The sequence below is a fragment of the Talpa occidentalis genome, unplaced genomic scaffold, assembly GCF_014898055.3.
Source record: "Talpa occidentalis isolate TD23 unplaced genomic scaffold, MPIMG_talOcc4v2.1 talOcc4.7, whole genome shotgun sequence".
NCBI classification, from domain to species: domain Eukaryota; kingdom Metazoa; phylum Chordata; class Mammalia; order Eulipotyphla; family Talpidae; genus Talpa; species Talpa occidentalis.
In genome coordinates this window covers 61,915,180-61,935,309 of record NW_023605083.1, presented here as the reverse complement: position 1 = coordinate 61,935,309, position 20,130 = coordinate 61,915,180, and the positions used below count along the sequence as shown (strand labels likewise).

At 42.2% G+C, this 20,130-nt stretch overlaps 1 protein-coding gene across 11 annotated transcripts in view; it reads right to left on the bottom strand.

Annotated features, from left to right (window-relative positions):
- Positions 1-20,130, bottom strand: part of PALM2AKAP2 (PALM2 and AKAP2 fusion) — a 311,697-nt gene that overhangs the window by 93,561 nt on the left and 198,006 nt on the right. For 2 of the 11 annotated variants that reach the window (XM_054689104.1, XM_037491605.2), the window contains exon 1: positions 5,750-5,879. The exons of the other annotated variants lie outside the window; for them this stretch is intronic. The gene's annotated coding sequence lies outside the window, so the exon portion shown is untranslated. Of the gene's footprint in view, positions 1-5,749; positions 5,880-20,130 lie in introns of those variants that run through there. 11 annotated transcript variants of the gene reach the window in all.

Below are 20,130 nucleotides of genomic sequence, written 5' to 3'. Positions count from 1 at the left end.
GGCTAGAGCTAGGACTATACGTAGGGGGTTGGGGGAATCTCCACTAAGGCCTGTACCCTGAGTCAAAACCTCTCAAGTTCTATTTGGCATCTCCTCACAGCCAGTTTACAAGGAAGCACCCATTCTCTGCCGGATGTGTGAGCCCCGACAGAGCACCAGGGCCCAGGGCTCTCTGTGGGTGCTAGGGGACTGAAGCCCGATGCAGACATGCTGCCCAAGCAAACAAGGCAGATTCCCAAGATGTTGCATGGAGGTCCTTAAACAGTAGACACTGGAGTCACGGGACCTGAGTTGGACAGGCTCCCCAGCCCCCATGGAAATCTTAAGGGGGGACTTCCCTCCAAGCATACAATGACTTAAAAAGAAACCTTGCAGAGGCAACACAAACTGGGTTCAGTGCTACAATTTCTGCTTTTGAAATAATGTTGCTTGTGAATCCCCAGCTGTTTTTTCTAACAGACTCACTTACTTAAATATACAGGCTTATCCTAGTCCAGTACCCAGTGCTGGCTGGCACCTCGATTTGGTGGAGGAACTGGGAGCAAGGGTGGAGGATACCTTTCACATGTGCTTGTTTGAAAGAATGATTTATAGTGCTTGGAGATCAACTCAAAATAATGTCTCTGGTATGTCTGCCCCACAGTGCTATGCAATAATCTACCCAACCAGCAAGCCCTACTGTAAATCCATGAAAAGTTAAACAGCAGAACAAAAAAGGTTGGATTCACTAGGCTTCTGGGGTTCTTCTGAAAATCTTTTTTTTTTATTTTAACCCTCACTACAAATCTTTGCTTAAAATATTAATCCTCATTCCTTGGTGAGAGAGTGAGCACATACATAGCTGCACAAGAGCCCTGAAGCAATTCAAGGAGACCCCTGGCAGGCATCACACTGTAGATCACTACGTAAACTTAAAGTCCAGTGTTAGGGTCCTGAAAATGTGGGTCCATTTTTCCAATGAGGAACAAATTCTGAGTTAAAATGAAAAGAGGAAGCATAAAGAAATCATAGAAAAAGCCTCAACAGTGTAAGTGCTTTGGTAAGGAGAGGAGAATGAAGTCAGGCAGACTCCCCAGGTTAAAATGCCTCAGGCTGGGGATTCCCAAGGCCCAAGGCCATCTCTGCCATAGAAGTTCTGGCTCAGGCTGAGCCCCATAGCTTCACCACAGACAACCTGGGAAGAGGCTTGGGGCACAGATAGGATGGCTACCAAAGGAACCCCCTGATCTGCACATAACTTGGGGGGGTGGGAGGGGAAATCAGGTTTGGAGAACATCCATACTCAAAGCTTCTCCATTTGATATGCCACACAGTTGCTGGGATTTTAAAAATTAGCTTTATATATAAAAACTGTTTAATTATTTGCATCTACCATAAAGATAAAAGAAGACTAGAGATCAACTTTAGAAAATGACCAATTTGGGGGGAAATACAACATATGCAAGGGGCTTAATATATATCTCATTTAAAACAGTTTTGAAATAGGCAGTTATTGTATTCCCATTTTTAGAAAGAGAACTAAGTTTCAGTTTTTGTGACATGCTCCAGATCTTAAAGAAGATTTAGCCAAGGTGCTAGTGCTATGGTCCCCACCAGACTTCTAAATGGCTAGCATGTTATTACAGTGTTTGCATAGATGGCTTTGCTCACCCAGTCTGCTCCAATCAAGCATCAAAGCTAAATACGAAGTCCCAACCCACATTTAAAATTTAAAAAAGGTTCAATGGACAGTGACATTCCCCACTAAGTTCTGTATCTCTCATCTCTGGCATTCACACCATAACCTTCTCAACCAGGATACATTTCCTTTACTACTTAAAAGACAAGACAAAACAAAAACTACTCCTCAGTGATGGGGTAAGTGCCCCATCCCCCATCCCTGCCCTGTATAAGGAAATCAATAGCATCTGTCTCCACATGGCACGGTCTCCAATTACACGGCCTATTGGGTCATTGTGAGACTCCCATCAAAAACATGCCAGTTTTGTTTCTCCTAGGACCCTTAGGGTGCTCCTAGATGAGAGAGGGGAGTAGTGAAAGGAAAAGGAGGTGTGGGGCCCAAGAATTCCTCAGTCCCTTCTATGCTTTCCATTCTGGTCAATACATCCTCAATCTGAGAAGGAAAAAAGAACCGCTTGCTGGACCTATTTTATATTGTAGGAAAATGATAAGGTGTTGATTGATTGACTTTTATGACAATCTACTATTAAAAGAGTGGGATAAAAAACAGAAATGAAATTCGCTTGGTGGATTTTAGTTTTCTCAAAAGCCAGCCCCCAGAGTCTGTCCTGGGGTAGGTTCCACAATTATACTCCTACACTCCTATAAATCATAATTTGCATCTATGCTAATGTCACACTGAGACTACAAAATCCTGAACTGTCAAGGGAAACAACAATGTAATCGCCACCTAAACTCAGCAAGGCAAAAGGCAAGATAGTCATTCATTACATCTTAGAAATACTTTCATCACCAGTTGAAAAAAAGTTTTTAGGTTAGGCTTCAACTTTAGTTATTGTGATACTTAGAGCCCTCCATTTCTCAAGTAATCTAGTTAATCAAGGACTTGTAAAGTCACATAGACAAACTCTAGAACTTTCTCTTCAAGCAAAATAGCGGATTTTCTTGCTAGAACAGAGATGTTTTCAACTTTCTTAAAATACATTCCTGAAAAATGTGTTCAAAGGGCAAATATCCAAAACTTGCAGCCTTAATTATTCTTAGAAGGGGACTAGCTAACAAGACACATAATATGCATTTTCTATCATGGTTCATGGAGACTGAATTCCTCAGGTACAAGCTATCCAGTGCTGCAGATGAGGCTGCTTCCCCTGAGGGCTCCTCGGCCCAATGTTTATTACGCTTCACAGAAAATCTGCATCTGGGTTTTATGTTTGCACTTATTAAAAGTATAGAATCTGATAAGTATTATCAATCAATTACTCAAATTTCCACTAGTTAGCCAGGATACCATATAGATAATTTTAGCAAATGGTAAAGCCCATGTTTCTTAAGATCAAAGAAAGCCATTTCAGATGCTAATTCAAGAGAGTGTATCAATTCTATCAGTGTCAAGTAGTATATTTTTTAAATGCATAAAATTAAAGAACAAAGACCATGTTCTTGGACTTCAGAAATACGTGTTCAACAAGTTCCTCTTTCAATTATTAAAATCCCTCAACACAACCTCCATCCTAAATTCAATTTCATCTTTATTTGAAACATTTCTCATTGCCCTAATAAGGAGAGACATGTAAGGACAACATTGATAGAAATCTGGGACATGGTAGTTTTAAGAATCTAACACATCTGCAAAAATGGGTATCTAGACAATGATTATAACTAGAAAGTCCAAGGTGTTAACATCTTAAAAAGTAACACTCCCTAAGTTAGTTTGATAATAAAATACTTAAAATTTTAGAGTTAAAACAAATAGTGGATCATTTTCCCCCTCACTTGATACCGATACCGAGGACAACCTGCTTCATCTCATTAGCCACAGATCCTGAAGCTACTGAGTCAGAATAAACCACTTATGAAAGTGAAACAAATTCTGACACTACCCTGAACTCTGGAGTCTGTGCCAACTGTCATGCCAGAACTATGAGATAATGGGTATTTCAAAATATTTGTCCCATCTCAAAATCCAGCATCCCAGAAAGAAGCTGAAATGAACTCCATAGAAACATCCCACACTTAATGTACCCTCTGCTGGGAGAGGGACTGAGAGACCCAAGTAGTATTACTCTCCTTGTTCCTGGCTCAGGGACTCATTTTATTAGTGTAGCCCCAAACAGTTGCAGTCTCAACAAGGATCTTGGGGTGTGACTACTCAAAGGAGAAGATACCCTTTAAGGAAAGGACTAGCATCAAAAGTGGGGAGGAGAGAGCTGGCAGTAGACAGTTGTTAATAATAGGCTTTAGGACAAGTTTTTAATTCTTGTAAGACTGAAAAAAAAAAAAAAAGAAGAAGAAACTCCTTACTAGATACACCTCATTTCTAGACACGCTGTTATGAAATTTTATCGATCAATGTTGGTGAAGCTGCCAGACTAGGAGAAAGAGTGTATAATTAAATTGGGAACATTTCCAGGAAGAAAAGTGTGATGCTTAAGTGAATGCGCTTTAATTAGAACAAAGTAAAAAAAAAAAAAAAATTTCCTGAGATCACTCACACTGGTGAGTGATGGTCTTGAACTTCTTCTGCCTCAGGGTGTGTGTGAACCTACTTGTGTTAAAACGAAGATTCCTAGAAGTTAATTTGTTCGATGATTCAAGAATATAAAATATACAATAGAAAGACAAGTACAGGAGAGAGGGAGGGGCAGACAGACAGACAGGCACAGACAGACAGAGGGACGGGGGTCAGAGAGTGATCTCTTCAAAGGTAAATACAGTTAGAAGGGAAAAAAGAGGAAGTTTGCCCAAATTAACGTCGCTGCATTTTAAAAATGCTACAGGGGAGGGTACAGATTTGTCACAGTGTGACCCCACAGCCTGTAAGCGCCACACCACTCTACCCAGGCGGGAAACTGACTTTACCAGGTCTGCAGAGATAATCAAACGTCCCTCCTAACGTCCTTCCCAGACGCCCTATTTTTGCGCACTGGGGAGGGTTCCCAAAGCAGGGAGTGTCTGTCCTCAGCGCAGGGGGCGCTCCGTAGCCAGTCCTGCCGGCCGCCTGGCTCCCCACAGCCCGCAGCCGCCCCTCCGCCTTGGATTTTCACTCGGATGGCAGCCCCACCGCTCCCGGTCGGGCCGGCACCCCCACCCGCAGCCCCGCCTCCCCCGCCGGCTCCCGGGCTCCGGGCTCTCACGGACTTGGATGCAGTCCTCTGTCCTTCACTTCGCTTCTCTAGGATTTGTCGGGGCGGCCAGCATCTCCTTGCTCCCGTTCGTGCCCGCGCGCTTTCACCCTCATCATAAGCTCGGCTTGTCCAGCGCTCACCACCCCAACCCGCCCCATCGAATCTCCAAAGTGTCTCCCCAGAGGGCCCCAAGAGACGGACCTAAACAGTTTTACCCTGAACTAAAACGACAGACCCTAACAGCTGGGGTTCCAGCCTCAGGTCAAACTTCAGGGCTCAGCTTGGACTCCGACGCGGCTCCCTCCCGCGCGTTGGGCTGCCTCTTAGCACAGCAACAGCTCCTCAATTTCAGCCACCCGCACCCCAGTCCAAAAAGGCTCCGGCTAGTCGGGGACCCGGCCTTCCCCGGTCTCAGTCTCCCAGCAAAGCTCAGGATTTCCGAAAATGCCCCCAGCTCTGCCATCTAAGAAGGGAAGAAAGACCCGCGTCGTCCTCGCGAGCTGGAGCCGGTGGCTCCATCCACCGCAGCTCCCGGGTGTGGGGAGTCGGCCAAGGCATTTGATTTCACTGCTTTTCCTGTACAGCCCGGGGTGTGTGTGTGTGTGTGTGTGTGTGTGTGTGTGTGTGTAGAGGGTTCATAAGTTCATTTTTTAAAAAGCATATGTAAGTACTGAATAAAGCAGCGAAAGGCTTGCCCTCCCCCGAATCTGGGAATTCAAAGCCACATGGCCACAGCCGGTTCCAGACAGGCCCCCTCCCCGCACACGCTCCGCAGGGCAAGGGCCATAAAAAGCCCTTTAAAGTCCGTGGTGCTTCCAAGGGCTCCCCAAATCTCCAGACTGTCTCAGGCCACCCTTTCCCCAAGCCCCAGCCCCCAACACCAGGAGGGCGCCCCAGGGACGTAGTGTCCAGGGCCGCCGCGCCCAGCTTTTGACACCCACCTCTGGGCGCCAGATCCTGGGGACGCGGTCTTCGGGCTCCGCTCCCGCGTGGTGTGGCCACTGCCTTCTCCTAGGAGCATCCGACAGACTCCAAGGAAAGGCGCGCAGCAGCCCCGGGCCGGGGCGAGCGCATCTGCGGACGCGGTGGCCACGGGGCGCGCCGGAGGGCCCGGAGCACCGCCCCGCCCCGCCCCCCCGGCCCCCGCACCGCCCACGGTCCGCCCCGGGCTGGAGCGCCCGCTCCTTCCTCCCACTGCTCGCTGGGGCTTTGACGGAGTGTGTACCCCAAGAAATGGACCAATGGCTAGATGAGAGAAGTGGGGGCTCGAGGGGATGGAGGGAGAGGCCAAGCGAGGCGGTGTGCTTCTGAACTGGGCCGAGGGCTCTGCGCGTGTTTCTGTGCACTTGCGTTAGGGCAGCGGTGGGCGTGTCTGCGTGCGTGCGTGTGTCGGTGTAGACAAACGTGTGTGCGAGTGTCCAGGGAAGTATGTGAGTGCCCGTGCGCGCTCACAAGCCCCGGAACTGCTGAGTTCCAACCCAGGAGGGAGCGAGTCCCTCAGCCCTTACCCCGCGCCGCGGCTGCCCCCGGGTAAACAGGGCTGCTTGGAAACCTTTGGGGAGTGCGTCTTTGTGACCAGAAAGGGGGTCTCCGTGTGTTTTGGGGCTCTCCCTGATGTGGCCCGGAGACTGAGCTGTAGGGAGGGATGCTTTCATGTCACTGACCTCCAGAGGCTTCCTGCTGCCCTCCCCGTCGTGACACCTGGCGCGAGGCGCGCGTGTTAACAAAGCCAGCGGCGAGGAAGGAGGCAGCTGATACACGGCGTGGGGCTCGATTAGGCGGGTGGCCAGCCACCCCTCACTCCCGGGCTGTCTGAAATTTCAGTCTGTAATTCCCTCCCCCACCATGAATATTTAAATAATGTTAATGACCCTTTGAAAAAGCACCGACTAAGGACATCCAGAAAGACCCCTTGTAGAAAACAGCATTTTTCCCCAAAAAAGATCAGGTAGTTATCTTACTTTGCACATTCCCTGGGAGAGGGAAATAACAAAGTCAGATTTCTTGAATTCAAACTTTCCATGAGGCATGCATGAGGTTTTCATTTTCCTAGTGACTGTCTCGCTCCAGCTTTGCAAGTCACTGCCTCTTGCTCTCTTAGGACTTTCCAGCCTAGGCTGTCCCCTGGCCAAGACCCTAGGGTGCTCTTTTTGAGAGTCAATTCTGCCTGCTAACCAGAGCAGGCGGTGACAACTGCCCCCGGGTCTGGGTCTTTTTCCCTAGTGCACTAAGGTCCCCGATTTCCAATACAAAGAAATGACATCATCTGCAACTGCCCAGAGAGCATGCTCTTCAAAGGACACTTTAAAAATAAAAATGGCTTCTTTCCTGTTTTATTTACATCTTTCCTGTTTTATTTACATCTTCACTCAAAAATGGGAATAAAGTCTACAGTGGAGACATCAGCTGTTCTCCTCAGGGTTCCTGAATGTCAATTGGCTTCCTTTTTTGGCAATTAGCAACTGCTTCTCCCTCTTTTTTGTATGCGTGTCTCTTGTTACACTATTGAATTTCAATAGAATTTACTGACCAGTGACCAGAGATTACAGAGTTTAGGCCTCCATCAATTTCTTTCTTTGTTGCCTTCCTCTGTCCCTCCTTCCCTCCCTTCTTTCCTCTTTCTTTTTCTTCTTCCCCCCCTCCCCTTCCTTCCTTTTGGCTCCTCAGGTCACTGACTTAAAGCAATGAATATGTGAGCACCTACATTGTGATGTATTTTTCAACAATTTAGTATTGTGTGAAAAGTTCACATCGAAATGGGCATGTTTGGGTACAACAAAGATTTTGCACAGTGTTATAGCAGGTAGGTCATACACTTTCTTCATATAGTCCCAAATTAGAATAAGTAAAGTTTACAAATTAAATTTGTTTCATTATTAGAACAAAACCACACTGACCTTACTCTGAATTACTTCTTTCCTATAGAAATGTCAATGTTCTGTTAACTAATTTTATGTTTGGTTATATCCTAGAGAACACTATTGGTAATACTAATTTAGGAAATATGCACGTTGAGTAGACATTACTTCACAAGAATATTTCTTTTTCTTTCAGCTATAAGGTATTAAAGTGACAGATGTGATTACATTAAATATTTTTCATATAAAAGGTCTGCTAGCATATCAAGTGCTCAAAAATATTTCTTTTGTTTGTTCAATGAAATCAATGCAAGGGTATGAACTGTTTTTAATTAATTTTTTTTTCATTTATTTTCTTGTGTCTGACATCTCAACTGAAGATGATTTTACCTCCTGGGGGCATGCCTTGCAGTATCCTGAGATATATTTGATCATCACAACAGAGGGGAGGGTGGTGCTAGAGGGATACTGTTTAGCAGGGATACTGCTAAACATCTTAAACTGTACAGGACAGTCCCCTAAGAACAAAGGATTCTCTCATCCCAAATGTGACTGGCACTGAGGCTGAGATCTCTCTCTCTCTTTTTTTAATATTTATTTATTTATTTATTTATTTATTTATTTATACAAGCACTGGGTACAGTCTGAAGCATGGGAGGGTGAGAGAATTCACCAGAGCCAGAGCTGGGAGCAGAACAGGCAGACTGCAGGAGCACAGTGCTGAGGGGAGCAGCAGGCGGCAGGAGAGGTCTTCGCACCATGTGGGACCCTCACCGCCGGCCGGGAATTGAACCGGTGCTGCAGAGGCTGTGGGCAGCTTCGCAGCCCAGCGCTCAACTGCTGCGCCACCAGGGGAGGCCCAAGGCTGAGATCTCTTGATGGACTAAGAAAACATTTCTCAAAGCCAGGACCCCAAAGACCACAGGTGTCAGAACTATCTCTGCATTAGTTAAAATAATGCAGCTTTCACCTTTACCTACTAGTACAGACTCTCTGGGGGCAGGGCCAGGGAAGCTGTGTTTTAATAGTTGCCTCTTGAGTCTTAAGAACATGAAAGTGAGAAACATGGTGACAGGGACTGGCTTGGTTACCAAGCACATGCTATAGGTTCATTATTGTATATCTCTTAATGTGATAATGGTTATTAGAGGTGAGAATATTTTATCAAAGAAGCACATTTCTTTTCCTAGATAAACTTTAGAAGCACAGTGAAGCAAATAAAAGGTTAGGATATATAAGTGTTAAATGCTCCCAAAGGCCCTACATCATCTAGGACACAAAGCCTGTGGATGTTTTGGTTGGTCAGAGAGACCAGGGTTTCCTTCACTATGGCCTAAGCGCTCATGTGGCCTCCGCCATGCTGCTGGCCCACTTTATACTGTGTTTCTGAGCAAGAACGGTCTCTGGGGGGCCCAAGAAATAGAATACACTTACTAGAGAAACACCAAAAATAAAGGTAAGTTTTCTGGGAAAGGAGTGAGACTAGACAGAGATTGTCAGGCTTTTCTTTCTCCCAAATTGAATAAAATAATCCAAATTCAACAAATAATGACCCAGCAGTAGCCTTTTGCCCCTCAACTACAGAAGTGTAGAAGCTGAAAAAAATGACAAGTGAGAGATACAGAGAACTAATCTGATAATCCAAAGGAGGGCCTAGGACTGGTCCTTCATAAAAGAGGATTTGCCATTTCCTTCTTCTATTAAGGAGAAGACCAGAAAGCATCAGCTGGGTATAATCCTAAGAACTTTAAAAAAAAAAAAAAAAGGCCTGCTAGGAAAAAAAGTAAGAATAAGATGGAAAAGCAAACAAAACTAATATCAAAAGGTTGGCCCCCATCAAACCAATTACCCTATATGTGTGAGGTTTTCCTGTGATCATCAGTTGAGGTCATTGAAGTTTGGAATAATCACAAGTTCAAGGGCATACCCTTGGAACCAGATGCATGATTAAAAACCTAAGGAGGGTGTTGCAATTATATGGGGAATATAAAAATAAAATTAAAACAAAAACCTAAGGAAAGAAAAAAATAGGGAAAATATTTGCAACATACATAGCAATGTGTTATTATCTCTAATATGTAAAGAGTTCTTACAAGCCAATAAGGAAATTACCAACTACCTAGTAGAAAAAAAGGAAACTAGTTATTTATCCATAAATATGATTTTGGCAATTAAACTAATGAAAAGATGTTCAAATTCTTCATAATTAAAGAAATACAAGTAAGTATTGGGATAATATATTTTGCTTATGACAATGGTGATATATCTTAAAATTTAAAAAAATGTTATACACTTGAAACTGCAATTCACTTTGATAATTAAGAAACTTTAAAGATTCTGTGGAGTCAGATGAAAGACTGGAGTGGTGGGAAAGAGTTAATGGGAAATTCTGACTACAGAGATAGTGAAATTAAAGACAATATTTAAGTTTTATTTGCTGTGTTATGTTGTGATGTGAGCACTTGTGGTGTCTTATACCACAAGATAAAACATTTATTTGGAAAAGGGACCTGTATGTGACTTGGTGCAGGGCAAGTGTCAGGCAATACAGATGTGAGATTAATAATTTAAACAAAGTGGAAAATCAGAACAAGAAATGACTAGAACTAACTCCACTCTACAGAGTTAGCCACTTGAGTTAAAAATCCTTAAAAATAATAGTAATTGACAACCTCCAACATTTTGATATAGGGAAGCAAATAATTTTGATTTAATTATAAAAGGAACCAACAAACTCCTTGGATTCACACACATCATTTGCTTGTTTTTGCATTCAAATGTTTTGCATTCAAATACCCTATTCATCTGAATGTTTTGTATATTTATGGATTTCCTACTGCAGACATTTCTGCATTGATCTCTGGTTCTTATTTAAGGACAAGAAGATCATCACTAGATAATGTTGCCTTTTCATTCAAAGGATGACGCATCCATAGATTGTTTTAACTATCAACTTCTGAATGTTTAACATATAATATCGACATGTGTCAGTCTATGGGCTCTTTTTTTTTCAATGATTTCCATTTTATCACCCTTCTAAAACCATCTCTTCTTTAAGGGTAGGTTGGGTTGTTGAGTGGTGGTCAGTTTGTAAAATTTTTGCAAGTCAGTATTTCCCAAGGTAGTTCACATGGAGAATAGGCAGAAGAGAGAAAGAGGAAGGGGGAGAGGAAGGGAGGGAGGGAAGAAGGAAGGCAGGCAGGCAGGAAGGAAGGCAGGCAGGCAGGCAGGCAGGCAGGCAGGCAGGCAGGCAGGAAGGAAGGAAGGAAGGAAGGAAGGAAGGATTCTGGGATTGATCTGGCATCCCTATTATTTAGTCTGTCCATCTCACTCTGATACACAGCCTGTCCGGGAGTCACACACAGTGGACACAGTCATCTATCAGCAGGGGAAGGAGAGAGCGGTGAATGCACAGGCAAGGATGGTGTCATATGAGAGCACTTGGCTCTTGAACTGTGTTTACTCCCGTTCTTGGCCTAATTTTCAGTGCCTGCCTTTCCTTCATTTCCTTTCAGGTCTCTGGCATCCTGTGCCCGAATAAGTTCCTTTCCTGCTGTTCCACATTTATTTCCTTTCCCTGCATCCTCATCTGGGCCTCTCCTTTGCCAAACTCTCTAACATAAGGAAATGTTGACCGCAGTACATTCACCCCCACCCCTTAAGACTCTTTTTTTCCAAAGACCTTTAAAAACTCTCCAAGGAAACATTCCAAAACCCAAGCAACATTTGCCCATTGAGATGTTTTAATTTAGTATCAATCACATGGCAGCAAGGCCGTGCCTTTTTTATACTGACAACGTGACATTCTGTCATCCAGATTGCCCACTGTTGACACCATTATTTGCCCACAAATGACACCATTATAAAGAGAAAGTCAGATAATAATCCAAACTAAAATCTTTTGGGGAAAGGAACACGGGAAATCCCGTGACAAGGATGGAGAAAGCGGGCTATTGAGTATTAGAAAGACAAGGTGGGAGAGAGAGACACCCACAAAGAGGACACAGTCCCCCTGGGGAGGGAAGCCAGATACACAGGACTAAGTACTAGGGGCCTCACATCCTCAGCTCCTTGAGTTCTGACAAGAAGGTACTCATGTATCATTCGGTAATTCACAACAGCAAAACCCTATGAGCCCCCAGTTCTTTGTTTCTTGACTGAGAACTTAATTTTATTGAACAAATGAAGCATTTTAAAAATCTAGTAAATTGGGCCTCCCCAGTTGGCGCGGCGGGTGAGCGCTGGGTTACGAGGCTGCCTGCAGCCTCTGCAGCTCCACTTCGATCCCCGGCTGCTCCCCGGCCACCGAGGAGGGTCCCACATGGAGCGCAGATCTCCCCTGCCGCCCGCTGCTCCCCTCAGCAGTGTACTTCGGTCCTTCTGCCTGCTCTGCTCCCCGCTCTGGCTCTGGTGAATTCTCTCACCCTCCCGCGCGTCTGACTGTACCCAGTGCTTGCATAAATAAATAAATAAATCTTTAAAAATAAATAAATAAATAAATCTTTAAAAATAAATAAATAAATAAAAATAAAAAATAAAAAAACTAGTAAACACTCCAGAGTTCATGTTCTGGTGGAGACATAGTGTAAAAACAAGGTCCTCTTTCGATGTGGCATTGAAAATATAAAATATGCCAAGTATACTTGGAATGTTCACTGCGTGTTCACAGATGAGCTGGTGGGAACCAAGCCACCAGTGTGGAGTCGTAAAGGACCTTTCTCAGGAGTAAAACCAGAGAATATGTATTTCAAATTTGTATCTCAAAAGTGATGTGTGCTCTAAATCACAACTACTGTTTTATCCAGTGCTGCTTAACTCCTTATCAAATTTAGGTAAGGTGGAGAATTATTTTTAAAATCTGGAGCTGCAAACCTTTCCTAGTAATTCCCAAGTGTTTCCCCAAAACTTTTAAAGTACAAGTTGGTAATTTATGGAAAGACCCATAAGGATTTTTAGTACTATTAAGGGGGAAAAAAAAGACTAAATCTTGACATTTAAAATTTTCCTAATTCTAATTATCCCAGAGGAAGTATTGGCATCAGCCTCTGACTTACTCATCAAAGTTTTTAATACTGAGACCTAACCAATGAGAAAATAGGTCTTTTCCTTCGACGATCCTGAACATAGTAAAGTACTTACATGTTAATTAATGTAAGTTCACCGAAGATGATGGGATTACAAGCTCAAGGCATTCTAAGTTTATGTACACAGAGTGAGTTAATGACTTACTAAGTAGCCTCTTAGATTATAAAGGGTTAAGATCATTTATATTATGGAGAATGTTAATAACTGCTTCCACAGCACATTAAAAGTCTCTATTGGAATGGGACTGTGGCCAAAGTAAAATTACTTTAGAAACCACAGTAGCTTCTAATAAAGTCAACCAAGACACACACACCCACGTTATCTTTGAAGATTCTCCAGCTCGAGTCATCACTTTGCCTTCTCTCCCTCTCCGTCTCCTCTGGTTTGCTCCTCCCCTCCTCTCTCATCCCTTTTCTTTTCCTCTTGCCCCTCCTTCCTTCCTTCCTTCCTTCCTTCCTTCCTTCCTTCTTCCTTCCTTCCTTCCTTCCTTCCTTCCTTCCTTCCTTCCTTCCTTCCTTCCTTCCTTCCTTCCTTCCTTCCTTCCTTTTCTTTTCTTTCTTTCTAGTTAATTTTAGGAGCCGACACTGCAGTTTCAAATAACTTAAGAAGCCAGACAGATAGCATAAATGAGTAAAGCTCTGACTCAGGCATGGAGGAGCCTGACTGCTAAGTAATTTATAGACTGGCTGAGATAAGAGAGGCAAGTACAGAGATGAGAACTGTGTGTTTACATAGTTGTTACTGTTAGTGCTGCTGCTTTCTGTCAGGAATTTACTTGCTTGGGATGGGTAGGAGCATCTGAAACAGTCAGAGACATGGGACTTAGAGCTAGGAGGAAAACAGTATGTCATCCATGGTGCTTTCCTCATTTCACAGTCTAGTGAAGTGTCAGTGAAAAACAGGGACTCTAGATCCAAAGGCCTGGGATCGAATCCTGACCTGTCTCTTATTACAGCTCTGTTGGTCATAACCAGGTCACCCCACCCTACAACATTCAGATTTGCTGTTCTCCAAGTCACTTATCACCATCTTCCATACAATGTATGTACTTATTTGTTTCTTATCTACCTCTCCCTACCAAAATGTAATTGACATGAGTACAGGGTATAGACTCCTTTGTTAATTTCTAGAAGCCCATAGCTGGTCATAAGTAGGCATTAATTAAAATTTATTGAATAGATAAGAACAGAATTAAACATCTTTGTGTTTATAGAGTTTTTATTCTCATAGGGTATAAAGATGGAGAAAGATTAAAAAATAAATAATAGAAAAGGAATTCAAAGGCCAATTGAATTAATGATTAAAAATATATTATTTCTAATAATATAGAGATTATGATTCCATGTAGCTATTAGAAATATATTATTATCATCAGGAGGTAGTTATTTTTTTTTTAATAGAGATTTTTTTTTTAGAAAGTTTTTTTTTTTAATTTTTATTTTTTTTATTTTTTTTTAAAGATTTATTTATTTATTTATACCAGCACTGGGTACAGTCAGGAGCGCGGGAGGGTGGAGAATTCACCAGAGCCAGAGCGGGGAGCAGAACAGGCAGAAGGACCGAAGTACACTGCTGAGGGGAGCAGCGGGCGGCAGGAGAGGTCTGCGCGCCATGTGGGACCCTCCTCCGGTGGCCGGGGAGTAGCCAGGGATCGAACTGGTGCTGCAGAGGCTGCAGGCACCTTCGCAACCCAGCGCTCAACCGCTGCGCCACCGGGGAGGCCCAGGAGGTAGTTATTTTTATAAAAAAAAGTAAAGCATGGGAACGGGATAGTTATTGATGGCAGACAATACTACTTTCATGATCGTGAAGAGACTCTTTGATAAGGTAACACTTGAGGAATAATGTGGAAAAGTGCGAGAGTGAGCCAGGGAATATTGAGGGGAAAAGCATTTCAGCATGGGGAACAGCAGCTGTGGAGACTTTGAGCAGCCATGTTTGGAGCAACCATGGTTGAAGGGGACTGGGTGAGTGGAGGGAGGCAGGGAGCGTAATTAAAGAAGCAGCTTGACCAAACCAGATCATGAGGGCTTCGCCACTTTGATGAATAGTTTGGGTGCTTTTTTCCTGAATAAGATAAAAAGCCACTCATTTACTTAGATTTTTAAAAGGTCACTGCAGCTGTTGCTTTGTGGCGGGAAAAGAACAGTCAGGAGACCACTCAGAAAGTCTTGGAATGATCTGGGCAAGAGATGACAATAGTGTAACTGCAATAGTCATGGGGTGGGGGTAAGAGTGATGATGGAATCAGATTGCAGATGTCATTGGAAGGGGAGCTACCCCAGCAGTGAGGCACGAAGCAATGAACTTGGAACACATCAACACATATCTATCAGATGCTCCTAGCAGTGAGTCTGTTTTGACTAGCTCCAAAAAATCCCCATTTGATCAGGTTTCCAGGAAATTTCCTTTTCAACTCAACAAAACAGCCCTTTCAACTACACTGGGTAAAGTACTTCTTGAACTTTTCAGCAAATAAAAAAATGTACTTTTAAAACACTATACAAACTAAATTTTTCTATAAGATGATTTCTAAGAAGAATTTAGTATTTCATATGAAAGAATCATGTTGACCTCCAAATTGCTAACGTTTACCATGGGCAAGTTCAATTGACCTCCCCTTTTTCTCTTATATTGTCTGTAGCAATTCTCTGCGCCTTTGCTTCTGAATCACAGATATGCCACTTTTCAGACATGTCAGTTGCATAAAGAATGTGAAAGTTATTGATCCCCTCTGTAGGGAAAGCTTAATCTGCGGTCCTTTCTTTGCTATAGATCTGACTCCATGTGAAGGGCTGTTTGTGAAGTTAACTGGCTCAGAATTCCCCAGAAAAGGAAGATCTAGCATGGTGTTAGGTGCATATGGGCTGAAGACTCAATCTTCATCCTCCAGTGATTTCAGGTGGGACCTTCCACAACTTACTTTACCCCCTTGTACCTCAATTTCCTAATCTTTAAAATGGGAACAACTGCATAGTGTCCATATCATGGATTTGTGGTGACAGCACAGGATGAATTAATGCTAATAGAGCCAATAGAAACTTCCTTTTAGATTCTCAGTTGGTGTTAGCTCTTGTTATTACAAATCTGTGCCAATTTGCTGCTGCATAACTTTGCTGTGGCCAGTCCAAAAAGCCAGAGGGTCTTAGATCAGGTCAGTTCTTGAACAATTTTTTTCTACTAGAGGATCATTGTCACTCAATTTTAATGAAAATATTTTCCCGATTATAAAAGAAATACTTATTCATTATACAGAATATAAAATATTATGGGCTCTGGAATATTACCAAACTAGGACTGAATCCTGACTCCACTTTTACAGATTTTTGTGACTTTAGGAAAGTCACTGACTTTCCAGAGGATCAGTTCCATCTGTTGTACAGATCAGTATACATGAGGGTGCTTATTTCATAGGGTATTGTGAATGCTGAATGAAACAATGCAGGAAAAATAACTGCGCTTGAATCTGGGGAAAGGAAATGAGTGAGGGGGGAAGGAAGGATGTAGGAAGCAAATAAAGGAAGGAGCAAGGCGGGAAATAGAGGAGAGAAGAAGGGAAAGAAGAAGGTGAGAAAAGAAAATAGGAAGGGTGGATCAATGACTATCAAGGATAAGAAAGTTATAAAATCCACATGGAGGATAGCTTTATTTTAATAAACTATCAAAATCTACGAAACATGCTTAGAAGCATGCATATTTTTATTTGAAAAAGAAAAAGAGTCTTTTCTTCTTTTGCAATGCATTTCTCTTAAGAGGGATTTTCCTATGTCACTCCTAGGATAAATCTAATATAAACTTGGAAATTTTTTCCATATTTGGGATTTGTTTATATTTTCTTTGGAAGAACCAAATTTTAAAAACACATTAAGAATAATAAAAATAATAGTTCTCAGTAGATGAATGTTTGTCTATTTCTCAACTTAAATAAGCTTTTTTCCAAAATGTCCTCAGGATTTATTGACATGAATTTGAAAAATCACCCTCAAGATTTGAGCTTATTTAAATATGGTTTGCCACATATAAAAGCATGCAACACAACATTCAATGAGTGGATTTTTCCCCCTGAAAGTTAACAAATATTGTATAACATAGAAATGCCAATATCTTAGGAAAAACTATGAAAAAACTGCCCCAAACTCAGGCATGGTGGCTAGAGCAGTCTCCTAATAAAAAATGCAGAATAACTGTATGCTGAATTTTTCCAGATACAATGAAAGGTCTATTTATTCACTGTAGGCCCAGCTTCCCTTATTTACTGAAGAGACAGTTCTGTTTTATCATATTCATGAATCACTGCAGTAGGATAATAATGAAAAATTTAATCAGAATGTTGATAGGATGAAGACCCAAGGGCAAACCTCAAAAACAACCAATTCTCTGGGATGAAAATCTAATCTTCTCCCACCAGTAAACTCCAGCTTTGCATTCAAAGAACAATTGCAGAAAGAACTACAGAAAAGCTCTTTAGTGATTAGGGCCTGTGAGACCCTCTTTACATGTCTACACAGAAACATCATCATTTGGTGCTACGGGTTATGGACACAGTCATAAGAGCAAGGGCTGCCTGTGTTAGATTAGTCTCTCTCTTCCTTCTCGTACTCTGTAAACGGAAGATACTCATATTACATTCCTCATATGCTTGTGGTAAAAATTAAATAACACAAATGCTCTAAGTACTCAGATGGTATAGGACACAGGGGACAGCCTGAGAAAACAGTAAGCTATTATTCTCATTATTCTTCTATATTGAAATTCACTAGAAAACTCATCATGTTAGGGTCAAACTCACAGTACAGGAGTCTGTGGAGAGTATGATGACTGCTCCGATATTCCACTTTCCATCCCATATTTCTTTGGGAGAGGAAGTGGAGACTGCAGTTGCTGGCACATTTTTTTTCCCCTTCCGAAATAAACATAAGAATGTAAAGCTACAACAAACGTGACATCTCTACTTGGCTTACTTCTAAGAAGCAATTGTTGCCATAGCAGCTCAACTGACATCAAAACTGCCCAATTCTTGGTAGGTGAATCTATCAGTTTCTCTTCTTCTGGCCAATGAATTAATCCTCTTGTCACATTTTCTTTTTACCTACAATATGCATGTGTGTCATGAGTTTTACCATATACACTACATGTTTTTATAGGAAGAAGCAAGGGTGAGGGCCATTGGAAGATGGCAGAAGAAAGAGATGGAAACAATAATGACAAATCCCCTCACATCTGTGAGAATGAATGGAATCACAAGAAACAAGTGTTGGAGAGATTGTGGAGAAAAAGGAGCTTTTGCACAAGGTTGGTGGGGATGGGGATTGGTGCGGCCACTGTGGAGAACAGTACAGAGATGCCTCAAAAAATTGTGAATAGAAAAACTATGGTCCAACTATCCCACTTCTAGGTGTCTCTTCAAAGGAATATGAAAACACCAGTGTGAAGAGATATATACACCCCCATTTTCATTGTAACACTATTCAAAATAGCCAAGAGCTGGAAACAACCTAAGTGTCTACTGACAGATCAGTGGGTAAAGAAGTTGTGAGGTATATACACAATGCGATACTCAGCTATATTAAAAAAGGTGAAATCCTGGCATTTGCAGTAATATGGATGGACCTAGAGGGTGTTATGCTTAGTGGCATCAGTCAGACAGAGGAAGACAAACATCATATGATTTCACTCAGCAAGTAAAACAAAAGAGAATATAAAAAATTGGGACTACATCAAACTAAAAGGCTTCTGCATGGTGAAAGAGGCAGTAACTAAAATGAAGAGACACCCTACTGAATGGGAAAAGTATTTGCACATCATGTATATGACAAGGAACTAAGATCAAATATCTACAAAGAAATTATACAACTCAACAAAAATTAAACAAGGAACCCAATTAAAAAAGAACCAGAGCAGCTAAATAGGCACTTCTCCAAAGAAGACATACGTATGGCCAAGCTGCTGGTGGAACTGTAGACTGTCCAGCCCCTATGGAAAGAAGTGTGGCAGTTTCTCAAAAGACTAAAACTGGATCTGCCATACAATCCAGCAATCGCACTCCTAGGTATCTATCCAAAAACACAAAAACACTAATTTAAAAGGAAACCTGCAATCCTATGTTTATAGCAGCAGCATTTACAATAGCCCAGACAGAAAAACAAGCTAAATGCCCAAAAATGGATGAGTAGATCAAGAAAATGTGGTATATATACACAATGGAATACTACTCAACAGTCAAAAAAGATAAACTTGTGCCATCTGCAGTAACACGGGTAAGTTAAAAGGTGTTATGCTCAGTGAAATAAGCCAGAAGAAGAAAGGTAAATATGGCATGGTGTCACTTATATGTGGAATATAGAAAAACCAAACAAAGAGTCAAAGGCAAACTTTAAAACCAACACTTGAGAACTGACCATTGATCTTTGGCTTTTATTTTTTATTTAAATTTTTTTAAAGATTTATTTTATTTATGCATACAAGAGCTGGGTGTATTTTGCTTATTTATGCATGCAAGAGCTGTAGGCCAGAGGTGCAGGTGTCGGGGGTGGTGAGATGATTCACCAGAGACAGAGTGGGGAGCAGAACAGGTGGATCTACTGAAATACATTGCTGGGGGAAGCAGTGGGCGAGATAGGAGAGGTCTGCTGCTCTGGCCAGGGGTTGAACTCATGCTGTAGTGGCTGCTGATAGCTTCATAGTGCTGGGATTTAACCCCTTGACCACCAGGGAGGCCCTGATCTTTGGCTTTTAGAGAGTGCGTAGAGGGGGAGAAAACAGGGGAATGGTGGGGCCTATGAGTGCTTTGGTAGCAGGAGGACTAGAGTAACTATACCTGGTGGGGGGAGGGGGATCCTATACTGTCAACACTAGCAAGGATGTAAAATAATAGTACATCAATAACAATATAAATAAATAAGTTAAATAAAAGGCTGTATACTTGAAGCCTATATAATAAGACAATATTACTTCAACAACAACAAAAAGGGATAAATAGGGAAGGCATCAGCTACTTGATCAAAAGGGACACTAGATGTTCACTTAAGCTTCAGTGTTTATATGATGAAGCAAGAACTTTCTGCTTATGCACCCAGCAGATATTCCTGAGAATTTCACTCAAGATTTATAAGATCTCTGTGATTGCTGATTTGTTTCAGAAGGACAAAGAATACTGTAAATGGCCACATGAATAATTTGTTTTTCAGGAATAACTTGGGACTATCCCAAATCCTTGGGGACACTAATGACAACTTATTTACAAATCAACTAGTTAAATAAATCTCTGCCTGAGTGGGAACCAGATTGGCAACCTTCCAAGAGCACTGAAGACCAATGGTTTCTGCCAAGCTCTGTGTTTGATTTGCTTAGCTTCGTTCTGTGGGAAGTCACAGATTTTG